Genomic DNA, 21,252 nt, shown 5'->3' with positions numbered 1-21,252 from the left:
GTACTACTATGTGGTTAGCTCTCTGGACCAGGAGACAGCTGCCCAGGTTGGAGACTTCATCCAGTCGCCTCCGGAGGAAGATAAGTACCCGGCTTTCAAAGACCTTTTGATTTGGACCTTCGGCCTCTCCCGTCGTGAGCGTGCTGCACGCCTGCTTCATCTGGACGGCCTGGGGGACTAATCCCCATCCGCCCTAATGAATGAGATGCTGGCATTGGCCGAGGGACACAAGCCATGCCTGATGTTCGAACAGGCCTTCCTCGAACAGCTCCCCGATGACATCCACTTGTTGTTAGCTGACGCCGACTTCAGCAACCCCCGTGAGGTGGCTGCCCGGGCAGATGTCCTGTGGAGGGCCAAGCGCAAGAGCGGCTCGTCCGTCAGTCAAATCACCGGGCCACGAGCCCAACGCCTGCCTCGCCCGGCCCCAGCAACCAAGCAACCACGCCCCAGGAACGCAGACGACGACACGGGTGACCAGCTGTGCTTCTACCATCAGAGGTGGGGTGCGGAGGCCCGTCGATGCCGCCCACCCTGCAAGTTTCAGGGAAACGCCAGGGCCAACCGCCGCTGATGGCTACGGCGGCTGGCCGCCGACAGAGCCTCCTGTTCGTTCAGGACAAGAAATCTGGACGGCGTTTCCTCGTTGATACTGGAGCGGAGGTCAGTATTTTGCCCCCGACAGGCCGCGACACTCGTGACAGGCCACCAGGTCCTCTACTCAATGCCGCCAATGGTACAACGATACGGTCTTTCGGCACCCGTACGCTTCAATTACACTTTGGCGGCAGCCGTTTTACCTGGACCTTTACTCTTGCCACCGTCGCCCGACCACTCCTAGGAGCCAATTTCCTTCGGGCCCACTACCTGTTAGTCGACCTGCGAAGGAAGCGGTTAGTCCACTCTAGCACTCTCCGGACCTATCCCCTGGGAGAAATCAGCCCACCAGCCCCGCGCCTGGACTCCATTTCCCTTTCTGGCGACGATTTTGCCAAGCTCCTAGCCGAATTCCCATCGATTTTGGCACCTTCGTTTACAAATTCTAGGCCCACACACGGGGTACGACACCACATCATTACCACAGGGCCACCCCTTCATGCCCGAGCACGACGATTACCTCCAGAGAAGCTCCGCCTGGCAAAGGAAGAGTTCCGTCACATGGAGGAGCTGGGGATTGTTCGCAGGTCAGACAGCCCCTGGGCCTCCCCCCTGCACATGGTTCCCAAAGCCACCGGCGGGTGGAGGCCCTGCGGCGACTACCGCAGGCTGAATGACGCCACCACCCTGGACCGCTATCCCATCCCTCACATCCAGGACTTCGCAGCGAACTGACACGGGGCCCACATCTTTTCCAAAGTGGACCTCATTAGGGGATACCACCAAATCCCGTTCCATCCGGATGACGTCCCCAAAACTGCGATTATCACCCCATTCGGCCTGTTCGAATTCCTTCGGATGCCGTTCGGCCTTAAGAACACCGCGCAGACCTTCCAGCGGCTGATGGACGCGGTAGGCCGAGACCTGGACTTCGTGTTCATTTACTTGGATGACATACTGATCGCCAGCCGTAACCGCCAGGAACACCTTTCCCACCTCCGCCAGCTGTATTCCCGCCTCCGCGATTTCGGCCTCACGATCAACCCGTCCAAGTGCCAATTCGGACTTGACTCTATCGATTTCCTCAGCCACAAAATCACCAGCGACGGGGCAACACCCCTACCCGCCAAGGTGGATGCTATCCGCCATTTTGCCCGCCCCGACACAGTCAAAGGCCTACAGGAATTCCTTGGGATGGTCAACTTTTACCATTGTTTCATCCCTGCAGCAGCCCGTATCATGCGCCCTCTGTTCTCGCTGCTGGCTGGTAAGGGCAAGGACATCACCTGGACTGACGAGGCTGCGGCTGCTTTCGTTAAGGCCAAAGACGCCCTGGCAGACGCCACGATGCTGGTACACCCCAGGACTGACGTCCCAACTGCCCTCACGGTAGACGCGTCCAACACCGCGGTGGGTGGGGTACTGGAACAGCTACTCGAAGGCCGCTGGCAACCCTTGGCATTTTTCAGCAAGCACCTTAGACCGCCCGAACTGAAGTACAGCGCTTTTGATCGGGAACTTCTAGCGCTGTATCTGGCGGTCCGGCATTTCCGATACTTTCTAGAAGGCAGGCCTTTCACCGCTTTCACCGATCATAAGCCTCTGTCCTTTGCCTTCTCCAAAGTCTCCGATCCCTGGTCAGCTCGTCAGCAGAGACATTTATCCTACATTTCTGAGTTCACAACTGACATCCAACATGTCTCCGGAAAGGATAATGTCGTTGCTGATGCACTTTCCAGACCAACCATCCACAACCTATCCTTGGGTGTCGACTACACGGCTCTAGCTGACGCACAGCAAGCCGACGACGAACTGCCCAGCTACAGAACCGCAGTCTCGGGTCTGCAGCTCCGAGATTTCTTGGTTGGTCCAGGTCAGCGGACCCTACTTTGCAACGTTGCGACTGGTCAGCCCCGCCCTATAGTCCCTGCAGCCTGGCGGAGACGCGTTTTTGACTCGGTACATGGGTTGGTGCACCCGTCCATCAGATCTACTGTCCGACTGGTCGCCAGCAAGTTTGTCTGGCATGGCCTGCGCAAACAGGTCAGTGAGTGGGCCAGGACTTGTCCGCACTGCCAGACGTCAAAAATCCAGCGACACACCAAGGTCCCACCACAGCAGTTCGAGCCTACCCGTAGGAGGTTCGACCACATACACGTCGACCTCGTGGGCCCTCTGCCGGTTTCAAGAGGAGCCCGGTACCTCCTTACCATCGTGGACCGGTTCACGAGGTGGCCTGAGGCAACCCCCCTGACTGACATCACCACTGATTCCTGCGCCCGGGCGCTGCTCACAACTTGGGTCTCACGTTTTGGCGTTCCGGCCCACATCACTTCAGACAGAGGCACCCAATTCACTTCCAGTCTCTGGGCTGCATTAGCGAACCTGCTCGGGACGCAGCTGCACACCACCACGGCCTACCATCCTCAATCAAACGGGTTGGTGGAACGTTTTCACCGCCATCTGAAATCGGCCTTGATGGCCCGCCTGAAGGGTCCTAACTGGGTTGACGAGCTGCCTTGGGTCCTGCTCGGCATACGCACTGCCCCCAAAGAAGACCTCCGCACTTCGTCAGCTGAGCTTGTATACGGGGCGCCACTAGTTGTCCCCGGGGATTTCATACCTGCCCTTCGGGACCAAGGGGAACAACCCCCAGCAGTCCTACAAAGACTGCGCGAGAAGTTTGGCGCCTTGGCCCCGATTCCCACCTCACGGCACGGTCAAGCCCCATCCTGCCAGCCCAAGGAACTACGGGACTGTAAGTTTGTTTTCGTTTGCAGGGGCACACCTCGGGCGCCATTGCAACGACCATGTGAGGGACCGTTCCGAGTCATACGCAATAACGGATCCACTTTTATTTTGGACATTGGAGGCAGGGAACAGGTTTTCACGGTGGACCACCTCAAACCGGCCCATTTGGATCTGCAACAGCCTGTCGAGGTTGCCACGCTGCGACGCAGAGGCCGCCCCCCTAAGCGGCAGCTGGCACAGCCCACGGACCTTGGGGACTGTATCGCCGGTTCTGGGGGGGGGGTTGTGTGGCGATTCACCGTCTAGTCGGGCGAACCGGCTCGGCAGTCGGGTCGCGCGGCGTCGGAGCGATGAGGCCCAAGATGGCGGCGGGCCTCGTCTTTCCGAGCGACGGGGAGAACCTGCGCGCGGGAAAGTCCTGATGACGTAGGACTTACGTCATTACCGGTTGTTTTTGGGCGGGAACATTCTCCCTTAAAGGGCCTGCGCAAGGCGGGAAAATAAACCAGTTCTGTTTGGCAATCCTTCGAGTAGAGTCTTGTTTTATTCCGCGGTAGCAACCGCTACACTTATGAATATTATTTGTAAATTAATAGTTAGAGAAACCCACTTGTGTCAGTTGTCTCAGTGACAGGTGTTAAGGTTCCAGCTGGTTAATTCATAAAATTTACTATCGTAAATGATGCTCACAGGCAACACACACATGGGAGATATCACATTACAGATGCCAAAAGTGGCTCCCCGTGATTAGTCCCTGGAAATTCCTGATTTCCTATTAATAGTTTCACTTTTGTAGGTCAGCTAAAAAGTCAATCATTTCCAGCCTCACCCAACTCCAAAGACCTTCAATCTTGGTTTTATAGTAAGCATGCATTAATTTTGCATGACAGAGAGCGGGTTTCATAACAAAAGCTGCCTTTACCAGTACAGGGAAAGTAAACATATTGTTGAATATGAGGCAAGTGTATCTTTGATGGCATTCAAAATGAACTCCAAGTCACTGACACTCTATAGATATAACCTGTAACAACAGATTCTGCAAAACTCTGTTAACTACAAAATTGAGCCCCAAATGAGCCTGTCATCTTTCCTGCTTGAATTCCTAATCCTGCTCCTCGTTGGAAGTACTGGATTATGGAATCACTCAAAGTAGGATTACTTTGTGGAATGAGATTAAATCAAAGCGTGTCCTGTTGACTATAACGCATAACACAAAAATAATGTGTCAAGTAATTGCAATTATATATAAATATTTGGTTCCATTTCAGAATTCTCAATGGTGTTTAAACATTTTTGTTCCACTTGGTCCTGACATGTATCGAGCAAATCAATTTGGTTGTAAGAAAAATAAATGTTGACTTGTTGAGCAAATGTTGTGTCCCAGATTGCAACTTTGATTGGATTTCTAATTATTTGATTTGTACTGATTGAAAAACTGACTTGTGGACTATTAAAATAAAAAATACTTTTTACTCTCATTTCTTCAAGAGTCAAAACGCTGGGGAGACTTTGTCTTTTTATTAATCAAACCATAAACAGTAAAAGTTGGCAAGATGATGTGAGCAAAAGCTATCAGCCCAAGTATGTCAAAGTTCTGGTGGGTGGCACTGCTGGTGCCAATTCAAGTAAATGTTCTGGTCTTACATGTAAAAAGCCTTTTAAACACCCAAAGCACTTTGTGGATTTCCAAGTTTTATGCTCTACGGATGCTGTGGAGTACAAATTGTATCCCTTTGTTGAATTTAATGGTGAGGAGAGGTGGAGAGTGGCATAATTTGGATAAAAAAGTGAAAACAGATGCTAGATTGGTGTTTGTGCCACTTAGATTCACTTGTTTGAAGACAGGAGTTAGCATGAAATCGTGGAGCTAAAGGCCCATTAATAGAAAATGAGCTTTCCTGGAGGCACTGAATTGGCTGTCTTCTGGATGAGCACTCAAACAATAATAGATGCAGTTTTTGTGGAGCAGCACATATGAGCCAATGCACCACTTTCACTGAGCAACACAGAGTAATGCACTTCACAGCGGTTTGGAGACTTAGACTGAGAATGAAAGTGCAGAGATTCTTGAATGTAGGATTGGAGATCCTGGGAGAGGACAAATTCCTCCTCCTCCTGCCCTGCCTGCTCCTAGTTCAAAGAGCCCAAATCATGTAGCTGTTGTGGACTGTTCGGCAGAACACCACCATACTTGGCACTGCAGTAGATGTATATTACAATGCAATTAACAACTACATTTTGGGTGGAGGGGTGGCTTTGCTTGTTGCTCTTCTGTGCCTCCTTTGGTAATCCTGTAAGCAAGGTATGATCTTCTTGAGAAGCTGCTCTGCTTTACAACTGTGGGTGGATCAGAAGCAGCCTCCTGTTGAACTTTTGTTACTGTGGTTATCCACACATTCTCCCTCTGCTCCCACATCCAGGCTCCCCCATAATGGCAGCAAGCTTCCCTTGCTGATGGTGGGTGTGTCATGTCTTGCATGATGGTGGCCGTTTGCTCAATATCAGCAAAACAAAAGAGCTGGTCATGGACTTCATGAAGGAGGTCGTGCACATGCTCCTGTTTACATTGAGAGGGTTGAGAGCTTCAAGTTCCTAGGAGTGAACATCACCGATAGACTGTCCTGGTCCAACCATGTAAACCCCATGGCCAAGAAAGCTCACCAGCATCTCTCCTTACAGAGGAGGCCAAGGAAATTTGGCATGTACCCTTTGACTCTCACTAATTTTTATCGATGCGCAATAGAAAGTATCCTGTCTAGATATATCACAGCTTGGTATGGCAACTGCTCTGCCGGAAGAAACTGCAGAGAGTTGTGGACACAGCTCAGCTCGACATGGAAACCAGCCTCCCCTCCATGGACTCTGTCTACACTTCTCACTGCCTCGGTAAAGCATCCAGCATAATCCCCTCTCACCCCAGACATTCTGTCTTCTCCCCCTCCCATCAGGCAGCAGATACAAAAGCCCGAAAGCACGTACCACTAGGCTTAAGGACAGCTTCTATCCTGCTGTTATAAGACTATTGAACAGTCCCCTAGTATGATAAGATGAACTCCTGACCTCACAATCTACCTCATTATGGCCTTGCACCTTATTGTCTATCTGCACTACACTTCCTATGTAACTGTTACACTTCATTCTGCATTTGGTTATTTTCTTTTTCCCCTCTACTACCTCAATGCACTGTTGTAATGAAGTGATCTGTGTGGACTGCATGCAAAACAAGTTTTTCACTGTACTTTGGTACATGTGGCAATAATAAACCAATCCGGCATCCACAACTGCACACAATGCTCCAAATGTGTCCTAATCAAAGTTTTATACAGTTGCAACATGACAATATTACTAGTCAGCCCATATACATTTTTGTCCAAGTCATTTATATATATCATAAAAAACATGACTTTTAGACTCAACACCCTGACCGATGAAGGTAAGCATGTCGTACACCTTCTTTACCACCCAATCCACCTGTGTTGCCACTTTCAGGGAGCTATGGAGTTGGACTCCAAGATCCCTCTGTACATCAATGCACCTTAGTGTCCTGCTATTTACTGTTTACTTCCCCCTTACATTTGACCCTTCAAAGTGCAACACCTCACACTTAAACTTCATCTGCCATTTCCCTGTCCATATCTGCAACTGATCAAAGGGGGCATTGAGTGCATGATCAAGGAAGTCACGATATCACTTCATCTACAAGTTATCCAATTCCAAATGTCAGTCTAGGAAAGATGTAAAGGCTATAGAGAAAGTGCAGAAGAGATTTGCCACAATGATTCATGGAATGAGGGATTTCAGGTTTGTGTCTTGACCAGAGAAGCTGGGTTCTTGGAACAGAGGAGGACGTGAGGAGATCTGATTGGTATTTAAAACTATGAACCCCATGGAAAGAGTAGATGGAGAGAAACCATTGCTGTTGCTTAAAAGATCAAGAACCAGTAGACATAGAAAGAAGATGATGGCAAAGGAATCACAAGTGACATGAGAAAGAATGTTTTAATGCTCTGGGTGTTCAGGATCTGGAATGTACTGCCTCAATAGTAGTGGAATCAGACTCAGTTGCAGCATTCAAAAGGAAGCTGGATAAATATCTAGAAGGAAAGAATTTGTAGAGCTTCACTGAGAGGATAGGAGAGCAGGACTAGCTGCATTGCTCTCACATGGAGCTGATTCAGATTTAGCGAGGTTAATGGCTTCCTTCTTGCTCTAACCGTTCTCTAATACACAGTTTGATATCCAGGGTACCATCAAAGCCACCTGCTCTGATAAATTTAACAGCACCTGCAATGCAGCTTGGAGCAGCTTTCATATTGCCTGGTCTACTGTGAATTTCTGCTCCTTTATTACTTCTGACCTTCTGAATTAATGCGTTCTTTCATTTGCAAAAGTTATTGTTTTGCTGCTGTAAAAAAATGATGAAGGAATGGGATAGCCATTGATTTGCAGAAGTTTAGAACATGCTTAAGTTAACTAAATTTTCACCCTCCCAATGAAGGTAAAGATTATATTACCACTTAGGCTCTTACATTCACAGTTAATACTAGCTCAGCTAAAACAGGTTTCTCATTAACAGAGTAATTTGGTGATTCGTTTTTAATAATGTTTCTACTCTCACTGATGAGTCGTGTATTTGGAAATATTGTCCTGCAATACCATTTTAGCTTACACTTGTGAGTGACATTAACTGCCTACTTAATACTGCATCTTTAAATAATCAGGTTGAAATATCTCAAAGGATTTCACACACATTTGATAACTCATAATACAGTGACTGTCTTCAGAGTGAATACAGTTATGTGATACAGTAATCTTGATGCCATGCTGAAGCTTTAGACTCATTTGTGAATTTGATTCCTTGTGGAAGTGCTAGATATGCTGTGTAAACTGCAATTAGAATTACTCTTCTAAAGGTATCATAAAGGATTTCTGGAACAGAACTTCAAATAAAAACAAGGTTACTAAGTATGTAGTTGCAAATGAAATCAAACTTTCCTGCGTCCTCACCACAAAATTCAGCGTCAGAAGTTTGCAAAGGGACATCTAAACATGCCTGATGCATTTTGGAAACAAGTCCTGTGAACTGATGAAGTTAAAATGGAACTTTTGGGCCACAATGAGCAATGCAATGTTTGGAGAAAAAAAGATGCAGAATTTCATGAAAAGAACACCTCTCCAACTGTTAAGCACGGGGGTGGATCGATCATGCTTTGGGTTTGTGTTGCAGCCAGTGGCACGGGGAACATTTCACTGGTAGAGGGAAGAATGAATTCAATTAAATACCAGCAAATTCTGGAAGCAAACATCACACCGTCTGTAAAAAAGCTGAAGATGAAAAGAGGATGGCTTCTACAACAGGATAACGATCCTAAACACACCTCAAAATCCACAATGGACTACCTCAAGAGGCACAAGCTGAAGGTTTTGCCATGGCCCTCACAGTCCCCCAACCTAAACATCATCGAAAATCTGTGGATAGACCTCAAAAAGCAGTGCATGCAAGGCGGCCCAAGATTCTCACAGAACTAGAAGCCTTTGCAAGGAAGAATGGGTGAAAATCCCCCAAACAAGAATTGAAAGACCCTTAGCTGGCTACAGAAAGCGTTTACAAGCTGTGATAATTGCCAAAGGAGGTGTTATTAAGTACTGACCATGCAGGGTGCCCAAACTTTTGCATCGGGCCCTTTTCCTTTTTTGTTATTTTGAAACTGTCAAAGATGGAAATAAAAAGTAATCTTGCTTAAAATATTAAAGAAATGTGTCATCTTTAACTTTATGCCTTTTGGAAATTAGGTCATCTTTTACTCGCTTAGCTATTCACAGTAACAGAAATTTTGACCAGGGGTGCCCAAACTTTTGCATGCTACTGTAGCTGATTAAGATCCCCCTGTAATTTTTCATAACCTTCTACACTTTTGACAACACCACCTACATTAGTATTATCTGCAACTTACTAACCATGCCTTGTGCATTCACATCCAAATCGTTTATATAAATGACAAACAACAAAGGTCCCAGCACTGTCCTGTGTGGCACAAGACTAGACACAGGCCTCCAGTCCAAGAAACAACCCTTGACCATCACCCTCTGCTTCCCACCACTGAGCCAATTATGAATCCAGTCTGCGATTTCCCCCGGGAACCCATGCGATTTAACCTTCCAGACTAGTATTCCATGAGGGACCTTGTCAAAGGCCTTGCTAAAGTCTGTATGGACAACACCCTCATCTACCCTCTTGGTTATGTCCTCGAAGAACTTTGAAGACATTTGTCAGACAGTCTGATTTCCCATGCATAATGCCGTGCTGACTGTCCCAAATCAGGCCTGAATACTATAATTCCAAACAAACTCATCTCCAAACTCCTAGACAAGGGATTCAACACCTCCCTTTGCAACTGGATCCTTGACTTCCTGACCAACAAATCACAATCAGTAAGGATAGGCAGCAACAACTCTGCCATGATTATTTTCAATACTGGTGCCCCACAAGGCTGCATTCTCAGTTCCCTACTCTATTCCCTATACAATCTTGACTGTGTGGCTAGATTTGGCTCTAAGTCCATCTACAAGTTTGCAGATTACACCACCATAGTGGGCTGAATCTCAAATAACGATGAGCAGGAGTACAGGAAGGAGATAGAGAGCCTAGTGACATGGTGTCATGACGACAACCTTTCTCTCAATGTCAGCAAAACAAAAGAGCTGGTCATTGACTTCAGGAAGGGGGTGACGCACCCACTCTTGTTTACATCAACGGTGCTGAGGTCGAGAGGGTTGAAAGCTTTAACGTGCAAGGACTGAACATCACCAATAGCCTGTGCTAGTCCAACCACATAGATGCCACAGTCAAGAAAGGTCCCCAGTGCCTCTATTTCCTCAGGAGGCTAAAAAAATTTGGCGTGATCCCTTTGATCACCAATTTTTATTGATGCACTATATCCTATCCGGATGTTTCACAGCTTGGTACGGCAACTGTTCTGCCCGTGACCACCAGCAACTGCAGAGAGTTGTGGACACAGCTCAGCACATCACAGAAACCAGCCTCCCCTCCAGGGATTCTGTCTACATTTGTCGCGGCTTTGATAAAGCAGTCAATATAATCAAAGACCCCACCTACCCTGGACATTCTCTCTTCTCACCCCTCCCATTGGGCAGAAGATACAAAAGCCTGAAAGCTCGTACCTCTGGGCTGAAGGACAGCCTATAGTTTCCTGGCTTGTTTTTGCTACCCCTTTTAAACAATGGTACCACATTAGCCACTCTCCAGTCTTCTGCAACCTCACCTCTGGCCAGAGATGAAGCAAAAATCTCTGAATATACCTTAGAGCAATTCAAAGTTGATCTCTGTGCTTGCTCTCTCTCATATTGCAGGTTTAAGGACAAAGGAAATCCACAGAACAATTTTAAGAAATGTAACCAATAACTGTTGCCTCCATATATCATCCACTCTCTGCCGGATATACGTTTGAGCAGAATGAGCAGGCAGGTTGTGGATGCAACTTAAACTTAATGGAGAAGTGTAAAGTACTTCAGAGGAAAAGCAAGAACAAACTTCTAAACTGAAGGAATTATTCAACTTGAGCATTTTCATAAAATAAATGTTCAACTATCTTCCACATGAGAAATTGATCAGTTTCAGTGTTTGACTTTAATATTGTACTTTAACTATCATTGACAGTTTCAAAGACACTAAGATAAGAGACAATTTTTGCCTGTTTTATATACTTCCAAAGGATTTTCACCACTTTCTATTTAATACTACAAATTTTATTGAATTTAAGTGTAGAATTTATTTTTGACTTTAAAGATACTTACCAATAATAGGTTTCATACTGTAAAGGAAAAATACATATAAGAAATTTAACAAAGGAAAAGAATCCAATTACTGTCAAGAATTATAGCAACAGAAGTATGAAAAATAATGCAAAATTCATCATAGCAACTTATTGTCCTTTGCCTCTTTTCAAATCAACACTCTTTTCCTCCTAACATCTCCTTCATTGATTTCTTTAGCTGTGCAGTAACTGACATAATGAAAAGAACGATTTGAGTCTTAGTTATATGTAATTAGTTGGGGGTTATTATATGGCAGAACCACTGCGGTCTTGAAATCCATGGTTTGTTTACAAACATGCTCCAGTGATATATTTCAGCTTGAAGTCATTGTTACATTGTCACACCAGGCTACACTAATGAGAAACTGTTTGCCAAACAGTTTGTTTCAATAAATAGCCCATAAAAATATTAATTTTCATTGAATTTCTACTATAACTGAAGAGCTTCTATTTTTTAAGTAGCAGAAAAAAGAGCTGAATTTATGGAGCAGTAATGGCTAAGAACTGATGATGGCCATTAACTGAGTGCTTGAAGATTCAGATAGATAACCAGTAAAATTGAGAAAAACTCCAAGCATAATAGTGTGGTCCTATGTGTCCTATGATTGTAATATTCAAGTGAGAATAAGGCATAATTTCACCATAATAAAAATAGTGCAACACAATTTTAACCTCTGCATACAAAATGTGATCTTTGGAAATTGATTCCTTGTTTTATCTCAGCATTTAAAGGAGATATGTTTCTTTCTCAGTCTCCATTCCATGTATTACCATTGAACTAATGCTATTTGTTTCACTATTAGATTATTTGTTTCACTTTTAGATTTACCATGCCACCTTAGCCCTCCCTGCTCACTTGAACATCTATATTTTAGAATGGCTGTAGAGTTATTGTGCCCTACCACAGGATGGTGCTGTTGGAACTTTGGAACCCATTGCCCAATAGGTGCCAATCTGCTAGCCGAAGAGCAGTTGTAACATTTTGGAGGTTGTCCAATTGAGCCAATGGGACTGAGAAGTAAAGGAATTTAACAAAGAAGGTTTCCTTTTAGGGGTCGAGGAAAAGGAGTGTGGCATGAAAATAATATACCATGCAATGTCAGCAGAGGATTAAAATCAAATAAAAAGGAATTAGAGACAATACTTGAAGGCTGGTTGTCATTATGTCGGGAGGTGATGTGAGCTTTTCTTCGCAGCTTCTGCTCAGCACCACCAACTCTGAAACCTTCTGGAGCTGTTTTATGTATATCAGAGCTCGGTTAGTGGTACTTGCCACCTGTTTTCTATACTTAGAAGCTGTGTTAAGTCCAATTTGAGGCATTCATACTGCCATGATTAATATCTTATTTTAATAGGCCAGGACTTGCTGTGAAGTCTCATCCACCTGTGATGAACTGCTGACATACAAACAAGTTAGAGATTTACCTTTTCCACATCTGTTGATGTCTGCTTGCTGCCACATGCCATCCTACCATTCCTGATCCAAGGTACTGAGGCTCTGCATGGTGACATAGCATTGTTTGATGTAATACCATCAGGTGGGAGGGGGTGGCCAGAAGGAGGAGGGGGGGCAGGGGATGAGGGCTGGAATAAGTCACACCTACAAGTGGCTGAAAAATATCCTCCCAGATTTTGCCGACTGTGAAAAGTCAGCAAGGGCATGAATGTTTCTGAATTTCCCTGTCATTTATAAATATTCAAAAAGCATTAATAATTCATCAACTTCTTAAAACAATCAAAACAAAAAAAATCATTTGAAACACTTAAACCATTTGAAGACATTAAAGCAAGCTCAAATTGGGGAAAAAAATCACCCTCTCCTTTGCAGACGTTCCTCTCCTTTAGAATGAATGGGCGTGATATGGTGAATGTTCAGCAGGCAAATTCTGCAGTATAATTGGGAGTATATGTACAGGTGACCTCTATGTTACGGGGGAGGAGGGGGGTGTGTTCCTAGACAATGGGAAGTATCGCAATTTTCCGCAATGCAAAGCAGCATCATTTGTGCATGCATCAAGAAACATGAGTTGAAAAAAAATTGTGTTGATCTATTTATTTTTTTCCACACAGGTTCCATGAGAGCAAATTTTATTCCGTATCTTAAATGTTTGGGTAGTGCTTTGTGAATTCGGTAAGGGCAAATTTCTATAATTGCCCAGACTGGATTGAGTGCTGAGTACTGTAAACTTGGCCCCTGGAAATATGAGTAGATACTATAAATAAGTGGGCCATAGGTTTGGAACTTGCTTTGTATTCTGTAGAATCCACTTAACAGACCCTTTGGCAGTCTGATACCTGGAGTACTCAAAGCAATGTAAGCAGCAGTTAGGGTGTAGGGCTACGTAGTGAGATCCAGTAAGAGCAGTCAATTCCTTGCAGCGGTAAAGGAGGATAGGGGGCTCTGGCTTGCAGCAGTACTACGGAAGGAATGGAGAATTGGAAGATGGGGTGGTGGGGAGAAGAGCAGTTATTGAGGGGATGATTTCTGGAATGGCTGCATTAAGGAAGAGGTCTGACAGAAAGTGGGAGGATAGAGTTTTGCAGTGTTTGAGTGGGTTTCTGGAGTCTAGCAACACTTGAGTGGACATCTGTAAGGAGCAAAGATATGAGCTCTTCAACAATGCAAGTTTGCATACTTATATTTTTTTTAGATTTTCTTTACAGCATGTAACAGGCCCTTCCAGCCCAATGAGTCCGCGCCGCCCATTTTAAACCCAAATTAACCTACCCGTACATCTTTGCAATGCGGGAGGAAACCGGAGCACCCGGAGGAAACCCACGCAGACACGCGAGAACGTACAAATGTCTTACAGACAGCGACGGGAATCGAACCCCGATCGCTGGTGCTGTAATAGCGTCGCGCTAACCGCTACGCTACCGGTTTAAATTTATATTCAAAATTTCCCACTGCTTTGAACAAGCTAAGTTGCTTATGGGTTGGAAATTTGGAGGCAGCCACTCTTACGGAGGGAAGCAAATTTGATAACAGTGGCCAAATGATATCAGATGGGCTCAATGCTATCCTTGACGTTAAAGAAAATTTATCAAAGCCTTATTTTGGTCCTCTTCTAGTAATAATACAGAAGGAGATCAATCCAAGAAGTTACACGGATCTTTTGAATCTGACTTCAAAGAATAACAAAATCTTGCAAATTGAGGGGAGAAAAGTAACTGTGCTTCACAGTTTTGCTAACATGCTTTCTGGGATTATGCAAAGAAATATTTGGGAGGCAGCATAAAAGAAGTTACAGACCTATTAGTCTGACATTGGTGGTGGGAAAGTTATTAGAATCGATCCTCAAGGATGAGGTTATGGAATACCTAGAGGTGCAGGGCAAGATAGGTCCAAGCCAGCATGGTTTCGTGAAGGGAAGATCCTGCCTGACCAACCTATTGGAGTTTTTTGAGGAAATCTCAGGTAGGGTGGATAAGGGAGAAGTTGTAGAAGTTGTGTATTTAGACTTTCAAAAGGCCTTCGACAAGGTGCCGCACAACAGGCTGATTAATAAGATGAGAGCTCATGGAATTACAGGTAGGGTAACAGAATGGGTGGCGCATTGGCTGGGTGGCAGAAAGCAAAGTAAGGGAATAAAAGGATCCTGTTCTAGTTGGCTACCAGTTACTAGCGGTGTTCCGCAAGGGTCGGTGTTGGGGCCACTTCTTTTTACTTTGTACATTAATGATTTGGATGATGGAGTAAATGGTTTTATGGCTAAGTTTGCAGATGACACCAAGATAGGTGGAGGAGTAGGGAGTATTGAGGAGACAGGAAGGTTGCAGAGGGAGCTAGATAGTTTAGGAGAATGGGCAAGGAGATGGCAGATGAGATTCAATGTTGAGAAATGTGCCGTTGTACACTTTGGAAACAGAAATAAATGGGCAGATTATTATCTAGAAGGGGAAAAAATTCAAAGTACAGAAGTACAAAGGGACTTGGGGGTACTCGTGCAGGATACCCTAAAGGTTATCCACCAGGTCAGATCGGCAGTAAGGAAGGTGAATGCTATGTTAGCATTCATTTCAAGAGGTATAGTGTATAAAAGTAGGGAGGTGTTGATGAGGCTCTACGGGGCACTAGTGAGGCCTCATTTGGAATACTATGTGCAGTTTTGGGCCCCATATCTTAGGAAGGATGTACTGATGTTGGAGAGGGTTCAGAGGAGATTTACAAGGATGATTCCTGGGGCTTACATATGATGAGCGTTTGTCGGCTCTTGGACTGTACTCACTGGAGTAAAGAAGAATGAGAGGGGACCTCACAGAAACATTTAGAATGTTGAAAGGACTGGACAGAGTAGATGTGGCCAAGCTGTTTCCCTTGGTGGGTGAGTCCAGGACTAGAGGGCACAGTCTTAGAATTAGAGGGTACAGGTTTAAAACAGAGATGAGGAGAAATTTCTTTAGCCAGAGGGTAGTGAGTTTATGGAATTCTTTGCCATGTACAGCAGTGGAGGCCCGATCATTGGAGGCGTTTAAGGAGGAGATAGATAGTTACCTAATTAGTCAAGGTATCAAGGGATATGGGGATAAGGCCGGAAATTGGGGCTAGAAAGGAATAGTGTTTTTTTTTCTTTTTTTTCCTTTAGCTCATGGAGCAGACTTTTTTCCCCATTTCTCATTTCTTTTTCCCTTTCTTTTTTTCTTTTTCTTTTTCCCTTTCTTTTCCTTGGAGCAAACTTGAAGGGCCGAATGGCCTACTTCTGCTCCCTTTTCTTGTGATCTTGTGAAGCAGTGTACCACATGTGCAGACCTAAATCACCAAATAATCAGACAGGAACCTTCCTCTTTAGTAGGTCAGCAGATGAATTCCATGTTGAGCAAAGTTCTGCTCAACTTCATATACTCTTGGCCAATGTTCCTGAGGTTAGACACTACCTGTGCAACGATGGAGCACAAATCTTTTATCTTCATTTTTTCTCCCATTTCATTGATGGGGCATGAACATCACCAGGAAAGCCACTATTTATTGCCCATCCTCAACTTTCCTTGTGAAACCAATAGTGATGTTTGTGATTTATTAGGCCCTTCAGAGAGCATTGGAGTATAAATCACAAATTTGTCAGACTAGGTAGGGACAACAGATTTCCTTCCCTTAGGGGAAGAGAATTTACTTATTATGACACAGAAGGAGGCTATTTGGTCATTAAGTCCATGCTGGCTCCCAACAGAGCAATTCCATCAATCCCATCCCTGCCCCCACCCTCCTGACCCCGCCTAATTCCCTGTAGCCTTGCAACTTATTCTTTTTCACATGTCCACTCGCTGCCCCTGATTCTTTTGCCGCTTACACCGGGGGTAATTCATGAAAGCCAATTAACCTACCAGCATGTCTTTGGGATGTGGGAGGAAGTTGGAGCATTCGGCGAAAACTTGTATGGTCACTGAGAGAAAGTGCAACTGAGATCAGGATCAAACCTGGGTGTCTGGAGCTGTGAGGCATTAGATATATTAGATTAATTAGATGAAGTTCTGTGACAGTCTGATAATTTCGGGGGTCCTCATTTCTGATGAACGTTCCCTCCGACATTGCTATAATTACAACCTCCCAACTAGAATATGACCCGTTTATTCTAATTCTCGGTTTCTTGTCAGTGAACTAATCCTTAATTCAAGTCAATTTGTTATCTATTATCTGATGTGCTGTAATTCAGTTTATTAATCTTTTGTGTGATACTTTATTGAGGGTCTTCTGAAAGCTTCCTCAATAGCAGATTCTGACATTTTTCTCACATCTACTCTTAGGCGAACTGATTTCTTTCCCTCCTTTCTTAAATAGTGGGGTTAGATTTGTCCTATCTTCCAGTTTGAGGAAAATATTATTTAATCCATGAAATGTAGGAAGATAATGCATCCATTAACACAATTGCCACCTCCTTCAAAACCATTGGAAGCAGGTCATCAGATCCCAGGTATTTATCAGCTTTCAGTATTTCTGTAATACATCCTCTTAGCATCTAGCTGGAAAGCCCCATCAGAACCTTAGATGTTTCAATACCACCATCTCTCATTCTTCTCTTCAGTAACCTTTCCTCATAAGACAACCCCTTTATCCCATGAATCAACTCAATAAACCTTCGCTGAACTGCCTCCAGATGATTCACTTGATACACACCAAGGAATGGAAGCCAGTGAACAAATCCAGAAGAAGACTCATTAACATCACTGATTTTATTTAAATTTTGGATTTGTTAGAGTTTTATACTAAAAATGTCTAATTAGAACCAATCTCTAGTGTCTCATAGAGTCATAGAGCCATTTAACATGGAAGCAGGCTATTTGGTCCACTGAGTTCATGCCAACCATCTAGCAACCATTTATGCACTAATCCTAGGAGACACAAGAGGCTGCAGATGCTGCAATGATTCACTAATCCTACACTGATCCCATTTTATTCTTACCACCTATCTATTAACCAATTCCACTACCCCACCCCCCCCCCCCCCCCCCCGATTCTATCCTTCACCTACACACTAGAGGCAATTTACAGTTGCCAATTAACCTATCAATCTACGTGTCTTTAGGGATATGGGAGGAATCTGAAGCAATGGTCACAGGGAAAATGTGCAAACTCCACACAGACAGCATTCAAGGTCAAGAATGAACCCGGGTTGCTAGACCTGTGAGGAAGCAGCTCTACCAGATGTGCCACGGAGCAGCCCCAACTGTACCACTGTCTCGTTTCACAATCTTCAATTTCTGCTGCCACACCATCTGTAGCAGGATAAACTGCAGAGTGAATCTGCCACAGGAATAGCACTTACCTTGGAGAATTGGGGACCTTATAAACAGGGAAAACAAATCAGTTTGGAAAAATTGTTATTGAGATATCCAGGGTCTGTATCAGGAGGAATAATTAATTCAGTAATAAATCATGTACAGAAAGTGAAATAAGGAGGGAGGGAAAAAAGATTGGTTTAAAGTAGATTAAAATAACAAAGAAAAAAATTTAAAAAAACAATTCTAAATATCTGTGAAAGTGAAATTCAACCTATGTAACATATTTTCAGTGTCTGAGAAGAGGCTTCTAAACAGTAATTAAGACATATCAAACTGTTAAAATGTGTCTCATGGATTTTGATATCAAATCTCTTAGTGAGATATTGGGACCAATCAACAAATTATGGCATTAAGATGGACTCTTGACCTCACAATCTACCTTGTTATGATCTTGCACCTTATTGTCTACCTGCACTGCACTTCATTGATCAGTACAAATGATATACAAGTTTTTCACTGTACCTCAGTACAAGTGACAATAATAAACCAATACCAATACCATTGATGGCTGCCATTCAATCTACCATGTCTTGTTAGCCAAAAAAGAGCTATTTGTGGTTCATTCCAATTCCTAGCTCTTGGTCCATAGCCTTGAGGGTTTCTTTCACTATTCTCTCAGGCAGAGAATACCCCATTACGTTTAGGGTGATTTGTCTACCCCCCCCCCCTCAATTTTCTTTTAAATTTTCTACTAATGGCCTTAAATCTATATTCACAGTGACTGACCACTGCTATTGAAAGTAAGTACTGTATGTGCTGTGTATCCTGCACATTTTCTAAGTTTATATGTGATTAAATCTCCCCTTAGCCTCCTCTATTCCCAAGAAAACAACCCCTGCTTAGCCAATTCAATATTGTAAGTACTCCATCCCTGGCAACACTCTTGTAAATCTCTTCTGAAGCTTCTCTGGTGCTATCATATCTTCCCTGTAGTATGACCTGAACTGCTTGTAGTACTCCAGCTGTGGCTTACCTAATGCTTTCCACAGTTCTAGCATGACATCCCTGCTGCTGTATTCTATGCCTCAGCCAATTATGGTAAATGTCTTTTTGTCTCTTGACCACATTATTCACCTATCTTATGGACATGCACTCTAAAATCCCTCATTTCATTTATACATCTTAGTATCCTACCATCCATCGTGCATTCCCATGGCTTGTTTGCCCTCATCAGATCCATTAGCTCAAACTTTTCACTGCCTGATCAATCCTTTAATATTTTCCAGCATTGTGGCAAGTGTGAGCAATTTGCACAATGCCTTCCCAATGTTTAACAGCACATGTGAGGTCACTGGACGTTGCTGCCTGAATTACTCCTTAATAAATTATTTTTAATCATAAAATCTGTCTTGTTACTTGTTACTGTGTAAACATGCCTGATGTGCCTGATGAGTTGTTTGCCTTTTCATTAACACCTTGCATTCTATTTGAGTTTGGGCTTTTGGGGTTGGGGGGAGGGGGTGGAGCTGCAATTCCATAATGTGACTGGACTTCCTGAGCGATGCCAAGTAACTGACAAGGATAAGGGTGAATTTCGCAGTCCCCTCATTGCTACATGCGCTCTCGCCAATATTTGCTCACTTTTCAGTGTTCTTCAACACTTCAGTGCAGCCAGCTGGCTTAGCTAATTAGTGGCTGCAGTGAAAAATAATGGGAGAGCAATGGTCATCTGCAAACTTTGGCTTCTGGTATGTGATATTCTAGCTCACCTTCTCTGCTACAGCTTGCTTAATACAGGTACAATATTTTTAAATGTAGCTTTCCTGTTATGGAAAATTATCATATCGGTGAAAGACAGTGTCACCTTCAAAGTAGTTCCTGGGTTCAATAACTGACAAGGAAAAATTAGAGGCACTGCAGAAGTACCTTTTGCAAAAAATACCTTCCCTTGCTGTGAGAATACAGAAGAATGAACAACAGCAGCTGCTCTGTTCACTCCAAAACCACGGGGCTGATCTGTGATGTTGCACAGACAGACTCAGATGTCTGCAAGGTAACATGTTGAGATGGGCAGAACTTAAAGGTTATGTGACGCACCAGAGAGCCATTACTATAAAAATCAAATTGTATTACTGTTAAGAGATCTTTGACACCTGGTATATGAGGGGTCTCTAAGTAGCATTGCACAAAATGAAACATTGCTTCATGTTAGAGATGGATTTTAAGACACTAATGAACCTTGGAGAAATGGTTTTGACATTAGTTTCTTCACTCACTATTGACCTGGCTCTCATAAGCCGATTTTTGGCTATATTGTATTCAGTAGGGTTATTATCCTTAAGACTGACTTAAAATATCCTTTAAACAGTAATCAAGACTTAAACTTTAAAGTATTAAAGTATTAGTGTATATTGTTGAAAGTAACTGTTACCATGCAGATTGTAAGTTTCCACTGTGTTATTGGTGGAATTTCTGTTTCGTGAAAAGGAAGATGAGAAGCTTTTAAAAACAAAGCACATTGGCCTGGGATCACAAATGGCAGTGGATAATTCCAACGTGGTGATTTTCCGGTTTAACTTGGGTTTGTTTCAATGTGTGTGACCACATCTTCTGCTTTTGTAACCACATCCCATCCTAGTGAGAGGTTTGTCACAGCTACTTTTAAAGAGGCAATATCTACCATTGGAATGCAAAGCGGAGTGTTAGGTTCTGATTAGGACAGGAGATGGCAGCGGGTTAGCTGGGTGTGTGCTTTGAGAGGAGTTCCCTCGTCTCTGTCACTGTTACTGACATGAGACAATTGCACTTCACTGTTGCCCTGTTGAGCACTGATAGAGCACCATAGATTCAAGGTTAAAGCAATCGGTCATCCTGTTTAAGATGCCAGATATGCTGCCATCCAGAGTCTGCCCTGCCATGGTCGAAGGCTATGTGGATTAATTGAACTGCTATATCTGTTGTCCTTGGAGTCAGTCAATGTCTCCAGACTCTACTCTTGCAGCAAGAGTGAATAGGCTGTCAGGAGATCACAGATTTTCTGTTGCCCCTCAGCAATTGTCCTTTTCAGTGAAGGCCTTGAAATAAGCTATCTATAGTCAGCAAGCTGCATCCATTCCACTGCTTCACTAGCCACTACAGTGGTTACTTAGTTGTGTTGTCACCAGGAGAAAGATCAAACTCCCTCCTTGAGCTAGTAAACTGTGAGTAATTAACTGCACTGGTGTATGGCAAGCAATAATCCTGCAATGGTGGACATTCCAAGTTCTACACTTGAATTGATCCTTTAAGTCATCAAACTGAAATTGTGTCATGTTGCAATATATAAATCTTACTGAAGCGTTTGCAAAATTGG

At 44.1% G+C, this 21,252-nt stretch overlaps 1 protein-coding gene across 1 annotated transcript in view; it reads left to right on the top strand.

The window, feature by feature from the left end:
• Positions 1–18,069, top strand: part of LOC127570869 (threonine synthase-like 1) — a 36,810-nt gene extending 18,741 nt beyond the window's left edge. Inside the window, exons 2-3 of the transcript XR_007956414.1 lie at positions 12,539–12,670; positions 17,705–18,069. The gene's annotated coding sequence lies outside the window, so the exon portion shown is untranslated. The remainder of the gene's footprint in view (positions 1–12,538; positions 12,671–17,704) is intronic.
• The last annotated feature ends 3,183 nt before the right edge of the window (positions 18,070–21,252 follow it).

Source organism: Pristis pectinata, chromosome 5 (genome assembly GCF_009764475.1).
Source record: "Pristis pectinata isolate sPriPec2 chromosome 5, sPriPec2.1.pri, whole genome shotgun sequence".
NCBI classification, from domain to species: Eukaryota; Metazoa; Chordata; class Chondrichthyes; order Rhinopristiformes; family Pristidae; genus Pristis; species Pristis pectinata.
This window is presented reverse-complemented; position numbering and strand designations above follow the sequence as displayed.